This window comes from Cricetulus griseus, chromosome 9 (assembly GCF_003668045.3).
Source record: "Cricetulus griseus strain 17A/GY chromosome 9, alternate assembly CriGri-PICRH-1.0, whole genome shotgun sequence".
NCBI lineage: Eukaryota > Metazoa > Chordata > Mammalia > Rodentia > Cricetidae > Cricetulus > Cricetulus griseus.
The window spans coordinates 27,359,296-27,371,393 of NC_048602.1; the positions used below are offsets into that span (position 1 = coordinate 27,359,296).

At 51.4% G+C, this 12,098-nt stretch overlaps 1 long non-coding RNA gene across 1 annotated transcript; it reads right to left on the reverse strand.

Moving 5' to 3' along the window:
* Positions 1–1,118: 1,118 nt before the first annotated feature.
* On the reverse strand, positions 1,119–4,607 carry LOC113837307. The gene is made up of 3 exons (XR_003487937.2): positions 4,319–4,607; positions 3,687–3,897; positions 1,119–1,198 (listed from the first exon to the last, which is right to left on the reverse strand). It is a non-coding gene; the product is annotated as an uncharacterized LOC113837307 (long non-coding RNA).
* Positions 4,608–12,098: the final 7,491 nt, after the last annotated feature.

The following is a 12,098-nucleotide window of genomic DNA, read 5'->3' on the forward strand; positions in this document are numbered from 1 at the left end:
TGCCTCCCTGGGCACAGGCAAGCTTGTGGTGCATAGGTAAGCATGCAGGCAAAACAGCCATACACATAAAATTTTACAACAAGTAAATAAAAAAATAATCTTTAAACTTTAAAAGGGGGGCTGGAGAGATGGCTCAGGGGTTAAGAGCACTGACTGTTCTTCCAAAGGTCCTAAGTTCAATTCCCAGCAAGCACATGGTGGCTCACAGCCATCCGTAATGGGATCTGGTGCCCTCTTCTGGCCTGCACTGTATACATGATAAATAAATAAATCTAAAAATAAAAAAAAAAAAAAACTTTAAAAGGGTGGGTGGGGAGCTAGAGACCTCAACAGTGAAAAGTTCAGATTTCAGAATTCCAGCAACAAGTCAGGTGTCCCATGCACACCTGTCACCCCAGCTCAGAGGGGCAGAGAGCAGAGACTCCCTGGGACTTACTGGCCTCCAGCCTATCTGGGGAAACATTAGTCTCTGACGTGTGACAGACTTTTGCTGGGGAGGTGAAGCATACGCATGTCTAGTCAAGCCAGAAAGGGAACCCATGCATACCAAAACAACCAACGCACCAATGTCCACCTTGGGGAAGCAGTGAGTTTGTATTGAGGTTTGTATTGAGGGCGTGGGTGAGGGGTTTCCTGACAGAGCAGCTGCACCCCGGGGTGCAGCCTGACAGGCCCAAAGGCTCTCTCTCCTCGGCAGCATGCCTCTCGGAGTCAGTTCTGCAGCAGGTGGCTTTTGCTTCCACTCGTGCCAGGCCAGGGAAGGAGCCCTCCTGGCTCTCACAGGTTTGCACTTATCGGGCCTGTGACATCTGACTTATTGACCCCCCCCCCTCAGTGGAGCCCTTCAATCTGGAAGAAACTGCTCTTCAGCAGAAAGGCCACCTCTCAAAACAGCACGTAAAGAGTAACAGAGAACATCCGGAGCCTTCTGGTCTCTGCACATGCACCTGTAAACACGCGTGCTCATGTACACATAAACACACAGGGTTAATTTTTTACAAGCCTGCTGCCCGTGAGGGACCAAATCCCTTAAAATACTGCAGAGAGAATTCCAAGGCTCAGACTGTGGGCCAGGCAGGAATGAACAGAGGCTACCGGGGAAGGGGTGTCTGCGCTCACCTCCACACAGGCCTGAGGGGACTCCAGGGACTCATCATCTTGCTGCTCCATGTCTCCTCCAGGTGTAGCCAGCTGCCAGCTGTACAAACAAAGAGAAGCTCTGAGCATGGCCCACACAGCCACCCCCCAGTCCAGCCTGTCCCCCTAGATTAGCTTCTAGAAGCTAAAGCCCCAATTGGGCATTAACCAAGAATCCCTCAGTTGTCCCTCCACTCCCACCACCCTGTAAGCCAACCCCAAGCTCAAACTCAGCCTTCTGCTCCAATCAGAACCTTCACTGGGTCATGGGAGACCCACAAACACCTATCACACAAAGAACTCTTTACATTACGTACTCGACCGCCCTAAGCATGCAACCACAAACCAGTAGCCATTCCTAGAGCCAGGAACCATAGCCACTGACCACATGGACAAAGCTAGGGACACAGCCCAGCCTTCCCAGGGCCATGAAGCTCGGGACACAGCCTGGTCTTCCCAGGAACTGACTTCACCACAGCCTCTTCATCAACCAGGCCAGATCTTTCAGCAAACATCCCAGAGTCTCCACCTTCCTATGTAAACTGCAGGGGACCGGACCCCAGCAGCCTCCACCATCTAACCTGAATCTGGCTGACATTCTCACCCAAAACCTCAGGCCCTCAATTTGTAGCTTGAACCTCATTCCTCTGCTGACTTGGGAGGGGAGCACTCTGGCAGGCACAGCACAGCACATACCAGGCCCAGAACCTGTATCTCTCTGTAGCTCAGCTGTCTTTGTGCCAATCTAATGTCACAGACTCTGAAACCAGGGCAGTGCCTGGCCAATCCCAGCTAGGCACCGTCCCCGCTTACTAGTGTATGTGGTTGAGGCCGGAGCTCAGGGTTTTGTGCAAGCTGGCAGTCTACCCACTAAGCCCCAGCCCCCGCCCCGTCTTTCTCTTTCTCACTACCTGCCCGATTCTCACTCTAGCACTAGTGTATAGCCCCAGCGTCTTTCCCCAGACTTGGAGCATCAACTGATGGTGATGACAGCAAACTCCACGGAGACCCAAGCACTGTGTATCCACAGTCCACTTCCAGCAGGCCATGGTGGCACGTGCCTTTCACCCCAACGGATTCCCACCCGGATTTGTACCCAGGCCCTGAGCTCTTTGCCAATCTGCGGTTCTTTTTTGCTTTGTTTTGGTTTTGATTCCTTAGTTTTTTGAGACAGGCTATCATGTAGTCTAGGCTAGCCTCAAACTCACCATCCTCCTGCCTCTACCTCCCTGAGTGCTGAGTTTATGGGCATGTGCCACCAGACCTGGTTCATGAAGTGCTAGAGATGGAACCCAGGGCTTTGTACATGCTACAGCCAAGCACCTAACAACCTGAGTTACACCCCCAGATTGGGTTCTCTCTCTCTCTCTCCCTCTCTCTCTCTCCCTCTCTCTCTCTCTCTCTCTCTCGGTTTTTTGAGACAGGGTTTCTCTGTATTACTTTGGAGCCTGTCCTGGACCTCGCTCTGTAGACCAGGCTGGCCTGGAACTCACAGAGATCCGCCTGCCTCTGCCTCCCACACCCTTCAGTTTACACACACTTAAGAGTCTGCTGGGACTGAAGGCGTGCGCCACCAGCGCCCGGCTTCCAGATTGGGTTCTTACAGGAATCTGAATCCCCTTATGCCTGGAAGTCACAGCTGCCACAAAGGCCCCGCAGGCACCAGCTCTGCATGCCTGCAGAGCTGCAGTTAAAATACACTATCGCTGGTATCTAAGCACACAGCTCCAGAGCCACTCCTAGCACCCCTGTGCTTGGCTCCCGAGGGTTCTCAAGCCTGTGCCCAAGCTCCTCCCATGAGACCTGGGCCCTTACCCATCCTCACCCTCCTATAAATCCAGGCATTCTACTGCTTGAAGACAGAATGGCCCAAAACAAAGGCAATACCAGCTCTGAAAAGGTGCTCACAGTGTCCACCTCCTCCCAGACTGCTCTCAGAAGGCAGCTAATTGAGAAGTCCTTTGGGATGCAGAGTCCTTGCCTCTAAGCTAGAGTCTCTACCCAACTTGAACAGTTTAGAATGCTGCATAATTCTACATGGGTGCCAGGATTCAGGTCACCATCCTCTAACTCTGGAATGCACAAGGGTGCATTCTGCCTAGAACCCTCTGCTAAGCCCTGGGACCCTCAATCCAGGACTTGGCTGTCTAAAGGATTGATCAGCTCACGCAACATTGCATATTTTATGGTAAGAACAGGGAACTCCAGCCTGCTCTCTTGTGTACCCATTTTCTCCAAACTGAAATGCTCCCTCGTAGAGGGAGGTGGGAGGCTAAGACTCAAGAAGCAAACAAAACTTAAAAATCCCAGAAGCTGAAACTTTTGAGTTTACACACACACACACACACACACACACACACACACACACCATTCCTCAAGGTTATGGAAGCAAGAGCAATGGCTGGGAAGAGGTACTCTGCCGAGAGAGCAGCTTTCCTGAGCCATCGCCCATGGGCTTTTCAGTGACGTACCTGAGTCATCCATGCTCCTGTAAGTAACCCCTCACCCGTACTTCCCCGTAAGGAGCAACAATAAACTCACTGGCTCACCAGGCTAAACTAGGATGTGACCGTTTCTTTGGTTGGTCGCCATGCCTGACCTGGGAACAGAAGACAACATATCTCCAGCAAGCAGGACACCCCCAGGTTTGCAAGACCAGTCTCTGCCCGGGGTCGTAGAACCACCTTCCAGAATGCTGGCTGTTGCTTCCGACACAAACACTTGCTCAAGAGTACAGAAACAGTGGCTCAGTCCCTCTCTCTAGGAAAAAGAATCTGGGCGTTGGAAGGCTCTCCACTAAGTAGGCATGAGGAGGAGGGGGCTCCCCGGCACTTCAGAAGACAGGTGGGGAATTAACTGCTCAGGTCACAACCACGTCCGCACCAGTGTCTCTCCCTGCTGTCAAGGCTGACCCTGCATTCACACCTAAGGCCACCAAACTCAGTTATTAGGAGCTATAGGTGGCAGACACGCCCTATAATGGACTCAGTGGACTAAATGGGCCCATCCTCCCCACATCAAGGTCACACACCCCTCCCCTCCAGGTAGTAGTAACACAAGACACTCTGCTCCCTGTGGCAGGCAGGTCACAGGCAGGGGCGACCCAACGATGTGGCTCCCTCCTTCCTCCGAAGCCGGTGAGGGATCCTAGGGTGCCACGTAGACCTGAACTCTTCCTTACCTCAGAGGCCCCCACCGTGTTGTTTTTCCGGGCCGAGAGCACCTCTGCTAAGGATTTCCCCCGTAACTACGCCTGTGCCCTGGCATCCATCCTTGGGGACATCTCCGGTCCGTCCCAACACCACACACACACCCAACCACGCGCGCACGCGCGCACCGCACAGTCCCAGCTGCTGTCGCCAGGGGCGTGCGTGCACGACCCGCAGAGGTCCGGCCTGAGAAGCAGCGGGGACCCCCATTCGGGGACACAGCCGCCTCCAGCTTCCCGCTCAGACCTCGCGCATGCGCACACCAACCTGGCTGGGGGGGGCGAGCCCGGGCCCTAGAGCCGCGCACCGCTCAGCGTCAGAACAAAGCTGGGTTCACGGCGTCCCGCCCCGGTCCCGAAGCCTATCCGACATGACTCCGGTGGCCCCCGCCTCACGTCAGCATCCACCCGGCAGACTGAGCCCCGCCACGGAGCCGGCGCCCCCAAACACACACTCACACACACACACACACACACACACACAAATACAAATGGCTGCACTGCCGGCGAACCCCGGAAGCGAGTGGGAGCGACTCGGGACTACAGTCCCCACAAGTCTCAGCGGCGCGCGCAGCCGCCCTAAGAGACGCGGCGCCCAGAGGCGGCGGACTGGAGGAGCGCGGCTGCGCAGTTCGTCCCAGCGTTTGAGAGGCGCCACGGGCAAGTCCAGGGCGGGGCGGGGACGCGTGGGGCGTGGCCAATGGGCGGAAGTGCTCTATAGCGGGATAGAAGCTGGTTTTGGACCCTGCCAAGTCTGGGAGACTGGGGATGTCACTATCGAAAAGTTCTAATTGAGCCGGCCGGATGGCTTTCCAGACCAAGGCGCCTGCTGCCAAGGGTGATGACGCGAGTTGGATTCCCGAGCCCATTGGATGCCATGAAAGAGTTGATTTCCACAAGCTGGCCTCTGACCACCACACGAGCACCCCAACAAATGCATAAATGCACGCACACACACACACACACACACACACACACACACACACGAATTAACAAACATATATATATATATTATATATATATATATATATATATATATATATGGCTGGCTGGTCCGAAAGTCATCGTCACCTCCCTCTGCTCCTCAAATGCTGGGACTAAAGGCATGCACCACCACGTCCATCTTACAGACGACATCTTTTTAAAAATCTGATATTTCCCAGATGCTGTCAGGGAGGCTAGTACAAGACTGATCCAGACCCCTGAACATGGATGTCAATAAGGAGGCCTCTGCACTCCAGGGAGCCTCTGGTGGTGGATTAGTATTTTTCCCAGGTGCAAGAAGGGACTTTGAGAGCCCATCCCACGTGAAGGGATGCACTCTGGCCCTGGACACATGGGGAAGGGCTCAGGACCAGCACAGGAAGATTTGGTGGACTTTGCAGAGCCCCTGTTGAGGGCCCTACCCTGCCTGGGGAGTGGAGGGTGGATGGGGTGGGGGTAGGTTGGGGGTGGGGGAGGAGGGATGGGGGTGAGGGGAGGGAGAGGGAGAAGGGACTGACACGTGAAACAAGCTTGTTCCCTAACTAGAACTAATAAATAAATTTAAAAAAATAAAAAATAATAAATCCCCCCAAAAATCTGATATTTTTGCATTTGATAACTATCTGTGTCAGGTTTCAAAGAAACCTGGGACAAATGGCTAACTGAGGTGCCTATTAAAATATCCAAGTGGCTGTTGGACAGCTCTCCCAGCATCACTCTGTACCTGTGGCTCCTCCTAGCTCTTCTCGCCCCACCCCTACCCTAACCCTCTCCCCCCCCCCCAGGGGCTGGCCTTCTGCTTCCCTTCCCTATATAAACTCAGCCATTTTGGCCACCAGGTCTCTGGGCTCCCAGGCACTCTTTTGGTCTCTTGGTCCTCGGCTCCTCTCTCTGCTCCCTCTCTCTCCTCTTTCTTTCTTCCTCCCCCGTCCCCGTCTCTCCACTGATAACTGGACCCTGCCAGATGCCTCAAGGTGTTCTCTCCCTCACAGCTCAAACATACGTAAGAGCTGTCATGCCCTCTTTTTTTCGTTCATCTGGTGTTGGAACCGGGATTGGCATAAATGAGTTCCCTTTGAAGGGAGCAGCCCCCTGCTTTGGTAGCCATGACAGGCTGTGGAAAAGACCCAGCAAGACTAAGGCCTCTGACTTACATGTGCTGAGCTCCCAACGTTGCCCAACCTAGTCACTAGAAACCTAGATAACCTCCATGTGGCAAGGAACCAATCAGAAGTTAGCTGGAGGGTCCTGGACATGCAGAGCATAGCAACCTCGCTGGAAGGGCCTCTAGGCGTAGCCACCTTACTGCAGCTGCAGCAGACCCATCAACTCAGGACAGGCTGCACAAGCCGGGAAGTGCACCCATCCTGAGACTGTTGTGGGGGCCCAGACACTCCCCTTGCTCTACCCTAATAAATTCCCTGCCCCACTGTTGCTTGAGGTCCCTCCTGGTTCCGCCTGCTTTTGCATGGGATCAGGTCTCTTGGTGATTCTGGGGTTCAGAGTTTGGGCACAACACCTTCCAAGGGACTCTGCCTCTCCAAACCAAGCTGCCCCTTTGCCTCTCCTCTCTGCTGGCTTCAGCTACCCACAAAATTTGATTCCAAATTCTAGAGTCGGATTCTTCCGCTGATCTTTAAGCATTAATCTCTCCTTGTCTTCTTCATAACGGTCTCTCTGGTTCCTGGAGCCTAATAAGCCCTCTTGGGCCCCATGCAGCACGTTCCCTCTGCTAAAGACACTTGTCTCCCTCTATCAGAAACCCCCCTTTTCCCAAAAGTCCCCCCCACTCCACCTTGAGCTTCTCTCTCCTCTCTTCCTCTACTGGATAAGTATCACCCCAGAGCTGCCTGCTTTGTCTACTATAAAAGCCACACCAAAGCCGGGCATTGGTGGCGCACGCCTTTAATCCCAGCACTCGGGAGGCAGAGGCAGGCGGATCTCTGTGAGTTCGAGGCCAGCCTGGTCTCCAAAGCGAGTGCCAGGACAGGCTCCAAAGCTACACAGAGAAACCCTGTCTCGAAAAACCAAAAAAAAAAAAAAAAGTAGAAGTGGACAGGTGGCCACAGGATATGACTCGAAGTCAGGAGTTGCCACGAAGACTGGTGATCTGTGGGACTAACAGGGTAGGAACAAGTAAAGTAACTCCTACATATTTTTCTCTGACATCTTCACCCCTATACTGAGCTATGAGTGCTGGCAGACACCAAATCTATTTCAAAAGGATGTTGCAATATACTCCTGAGGTGTCTGGCTCAATAGCATGTTGGGCTGATATATATATATATATATATATATATCAAGTTTATGCAGTGTCCCTAGAAATAAAGTTACCCCTTAGAGTGAGGCCCCCACGTGACTTGAATCCACAGCTGAAATACACACAAAGGGAACAATTTGCTCCAATGGACTCTGTTTATCATGGGCTGTGACATGATGTGACATGGGAATCTCGCACATGATTTAAAACCATTATTACTCTATGGAACAAGAGAGAGAGTTCAGCGATGAAGAGCACTTGCTGCTATTGCAGAAGACCTGAACTGAGATCCAAGCACCTACCTGTGGGCTCTCAAGTGCCAGAGTCCAGTGGCTTTTTCTCGATCAACACATTCCCGTGGTCACTTATCTGTCCTTGCATCTGCCAACTTAGAGTCCGAGTCTCCAGGCACATCTACTGTGGGCTCGATTCCCCAATTCAACGCCAGTCTGGAAGCATCTCTCCATAAAGATCAGGCCATGGAACGTTCAATGTAAAGTTCTCAAGACGACCTGCATGGTGGTCAAGCCCCTGAGGCCACTCCCGACTCTGGGAAAACCACAATAGTTGAAGGCCAGAGGGAACCAGCGGGGGTTGAAGGTTTAGCATCTCTGGAGGCTCCAGTTCCCACCAAAGTGGCAGCCAAAGGGCCAGAGGATGCTCAGTACTTACATCCAACTTCTGAGCAGCTCTGGCAATGGATGCATGAGAGTCTGGACACGTAGGAGGACTTGGGGACAAAGAGTTACATCCCGAGTCCACATAATACCTCTCACACTGGACCAGTCCATGCCAAGAAATCTTTACAGCAAGGGAGAGGTGTGGTGGTGCTTCATGCCTCAATGTCACATTTGGGGAAACTAATGCAGTGTTGGTTTCAGGTGAGTCTGTTCCCTGTATTCCACACACTGAGATTGTTTCAAAACACACACTGAATTGACATTTTAAAAGGCTTTTGAAACCCTGGGAGACTCAATGCCATTGGAGATTTCATTGCATTAGCATTCCTGGAGGAAAGAGTGGGCTTTGGGACATTTGGAGAATCGGTTTGTCACAGACGATGGATGCTTTTGGAGCCTTGACTGCACTGAAGTTCCTGGGTACCCTCGGGTCTTTGAGACATTTGCAGATGGAACTTCCTGGCAGGACTGAGGCCTCTGGGAATCTGTTGACAATGGTGCCTATAAAGGGAGTTGGAAATCTTGATGCAATGGTGGGGGGACTTGGGGAATATGGGGCTTAAGTTTCTTGAATCGACTGGATCTTTGGGGAGACGTATATGCATTTGTAGACATGCAAACATATGGGGATGTGATCTTACTGGAGTAAGTTCATGAACTGGAGAAAGAACCTGGAAGGGGGGGGGGGAAATGGGTGAGACCAGCTCCACAGACCTCATATCTTACCTATTAAGCCTGGAGCATTGTCTCCAATGTCCTATGTCGCAAGAATCACTCCATTCCTCAACTTTTCTCTCTACCTGGCTCAATATCTTCTGTTCCTCTATGTGCTATCAAGATTGGCATAAGCACATAAGCAGTTGTTAGGTTAATATGATGTTGTCAGCCCAGTGAGGCTGGCAATGGGGAGGAAGCTTGGACAATGTTTACAATTCTAGGTCTTACCTCCCTTCCTCTGGTTCCCTGTCTCCGACGAAGCATAAAGGGACCCTGCCACAGGCAAAACCAAGTTGTGCCTCTCCTATCCACACCACATTCAGTAGGACCTTTGCAGGCAGCTCCCCCTGGACATCAGCAGGCTCTCCATTCTACCCAGAACCCCCGTGGTATCAAATCTCTATTCCAAGGTCATGGCCTTAAATAGATCTCCACAGAGGACCTGCCAAGCTCTCGACCCTTTATAACCCACAAGTACAGCAGAGCCTGCCACACTAGCGTCGCTCAGACTGTAACCTTACCCTGTGGAAACCTGGCCCAGTTCCAGATGTCTTTCTATTTTGAGGAGACATAGTCGGTGCTACTTTGCTGGAGCCTGGAAAACTAACACAGCACCAGAAACGTCCTCGTGGGTCTCCTGCCCGCTTGGAGCTCCTTTACAGAACAAATCTGGCCTGCGCTTGGCAATGACCAACTCAGGAAGTGAGCCTCCAATCAGCTTGCTGTTGATTGGTGCTCCTCTTTCCTGATTGTCGCTCTTTTTTTAGCCATGATACTACAAAACTTCCCTGTGTATCTGGCCCCTCTGCAGGCTCCTCTGGTCCACAGTTCACTGGAGATGCCATGGGGATTCCTCCTACACTGGGAAACAGATCAAAGAATCCCAACAGTCCCTAGATCCTACACTCAAGAGTCCCCATCAAGGTCTGGAGAGATGGCTCAGAGGTTGAGAGCACTGGCTGCTCATCCAGAGGTCCTGAGTTCAATTCCCACCAACCACATGGTGGTTCACAATCATCTGTAATGAGATCTAATACCCTCTTCTGGCATGTAGGCATGCATGCAGACAGAGCACTGATACCTTAAAAAATGCAGAAATAAATAAAACTTAAAAAAGTAAGAGTCCCCATCAATTACTCCAGGCTTCCTATACAATGCTGGGCTGAGGCCTAAGCCTAGGTAGGAGAACAGTGCATGAAAGCATAGTAGCGAGCAGTCCCCAGCAGTGGGCCAACCGTTGAGAGGCCTGTGGACAGGGTGCACAAACACTCCTGACATCCCTGGACTCTGTAACATCTGTGACCCATTCCACCACCAAACCCACAGACCCCATGACCTTCCCCGTTCTTAAACATCCCCCACAACACCAGCATCCCCTACAGGCACAAGCAACATCTACACCAGTTGGAAAAACATGTGAGTAAATGGTGTCCCAGGTAACCTGCCCCAATCTCCAGGCCCCAATCCCCAGGGAACACAGCCTGTCCACCCCCACTTTTATCAGCCCTAGCAAGGCAGCTTGGCCCCGCCTCCATTCTGCTGGGTCTCCACTGCTCACTCTATAGCAGTCCCTAGCAGGGGAGAGACCTGCAGGCAGGCTGTACCAACCCCCCTGACACTCACTGGACTCGGTAAACCCTATGAACTCTATGACCCACACCTCTGCCCAAATCACCGAGCACATCACCCTCCATTTTGCCAACCATGGACTACAACAGCAGCAGCCACGACACAAGCACCACCTACTCTATTTAGAAGAACAGCCGCCCCTGTAGCACCAGCACCACCTATACCAGTTAGAAGAGCAGTCACAATTGGCGTAAGCACAGCCCACACCATGAAGAAGAACAGCCTCCATAGGCACAGTAAGGCCCACTCAGGCAAGAAGAACTGGAGGATACGCTGCATTTGGGCACCCAAATGCCCACAAGCCTCATCACCATCATCACCATCATCATCATCACCATCATCACCATCATCATCATCACCATCACCATCATCACCATCATCACCATCATCATCATCACCATCATCATCATCATCACCATCATCATCATCACCACCATCATCACCACCATCATCACCATCATCACCATCATCATCATCACCATCATCATCATCATCACCATCATCATCACCATCATCACCACCATCATCACCACCATCATCGTCATCATCGTCATCATCGTCATCACCATCATCATCACCATCATCATCACCATCATCACCATCATCATCACCATCATCACCACCATCATCATCACCATCATCATCACCATCATCATCACCATCATCACCACCATCATCATCGTCATCATCATCATCATCGTCATCATCACCATCATCATCATCATCATCATCATCATCATCATCATCATCATCATCACCATCATCATCATCACCATCACCATCATCATCACCATCATCACCATCATCATCATCACCATCATCACCATCATCATCATCACCATCACCATCATCACCATCATCACCATCATCATCATCACCATCATCATCATCATCACCATCATCATCATCACCACCATCATCACCACCATCATCACCATCATCACCATCATCATCATCACCATCATCATCATCATCACCATCATCATCACCATCATCATCACCATCATCACCACCATCATCACCACCATCATCGTCATCATCGTCATCATCGTCATCACCATCATCATCACCATCATCATCACCATCATCACCATCATCATCACCATCATCACCACCATCATCATCACCATCATCATCACCATCATCATCACCATCATCACCACCATCATCATCGTCATCATCGTCATCATCGTCATCATCACCATCATCATCATCATCATCATCATCATCATCATCACCATCATCACCATCATCACCATCACCATCATCACCATCATCACCATCATCACCACCATCACCATCATCATCATCATCACCATCATCACCATCATCACCATCATCATCATCATCATCATCATCATCATCATCACCATCATCACCATCATCACCATCATCACCATCATCACCATCATCACCACCATCATCACCATCATCATCATCATCACCATCATCACCATCATCACCATCATCATCATCATCACCA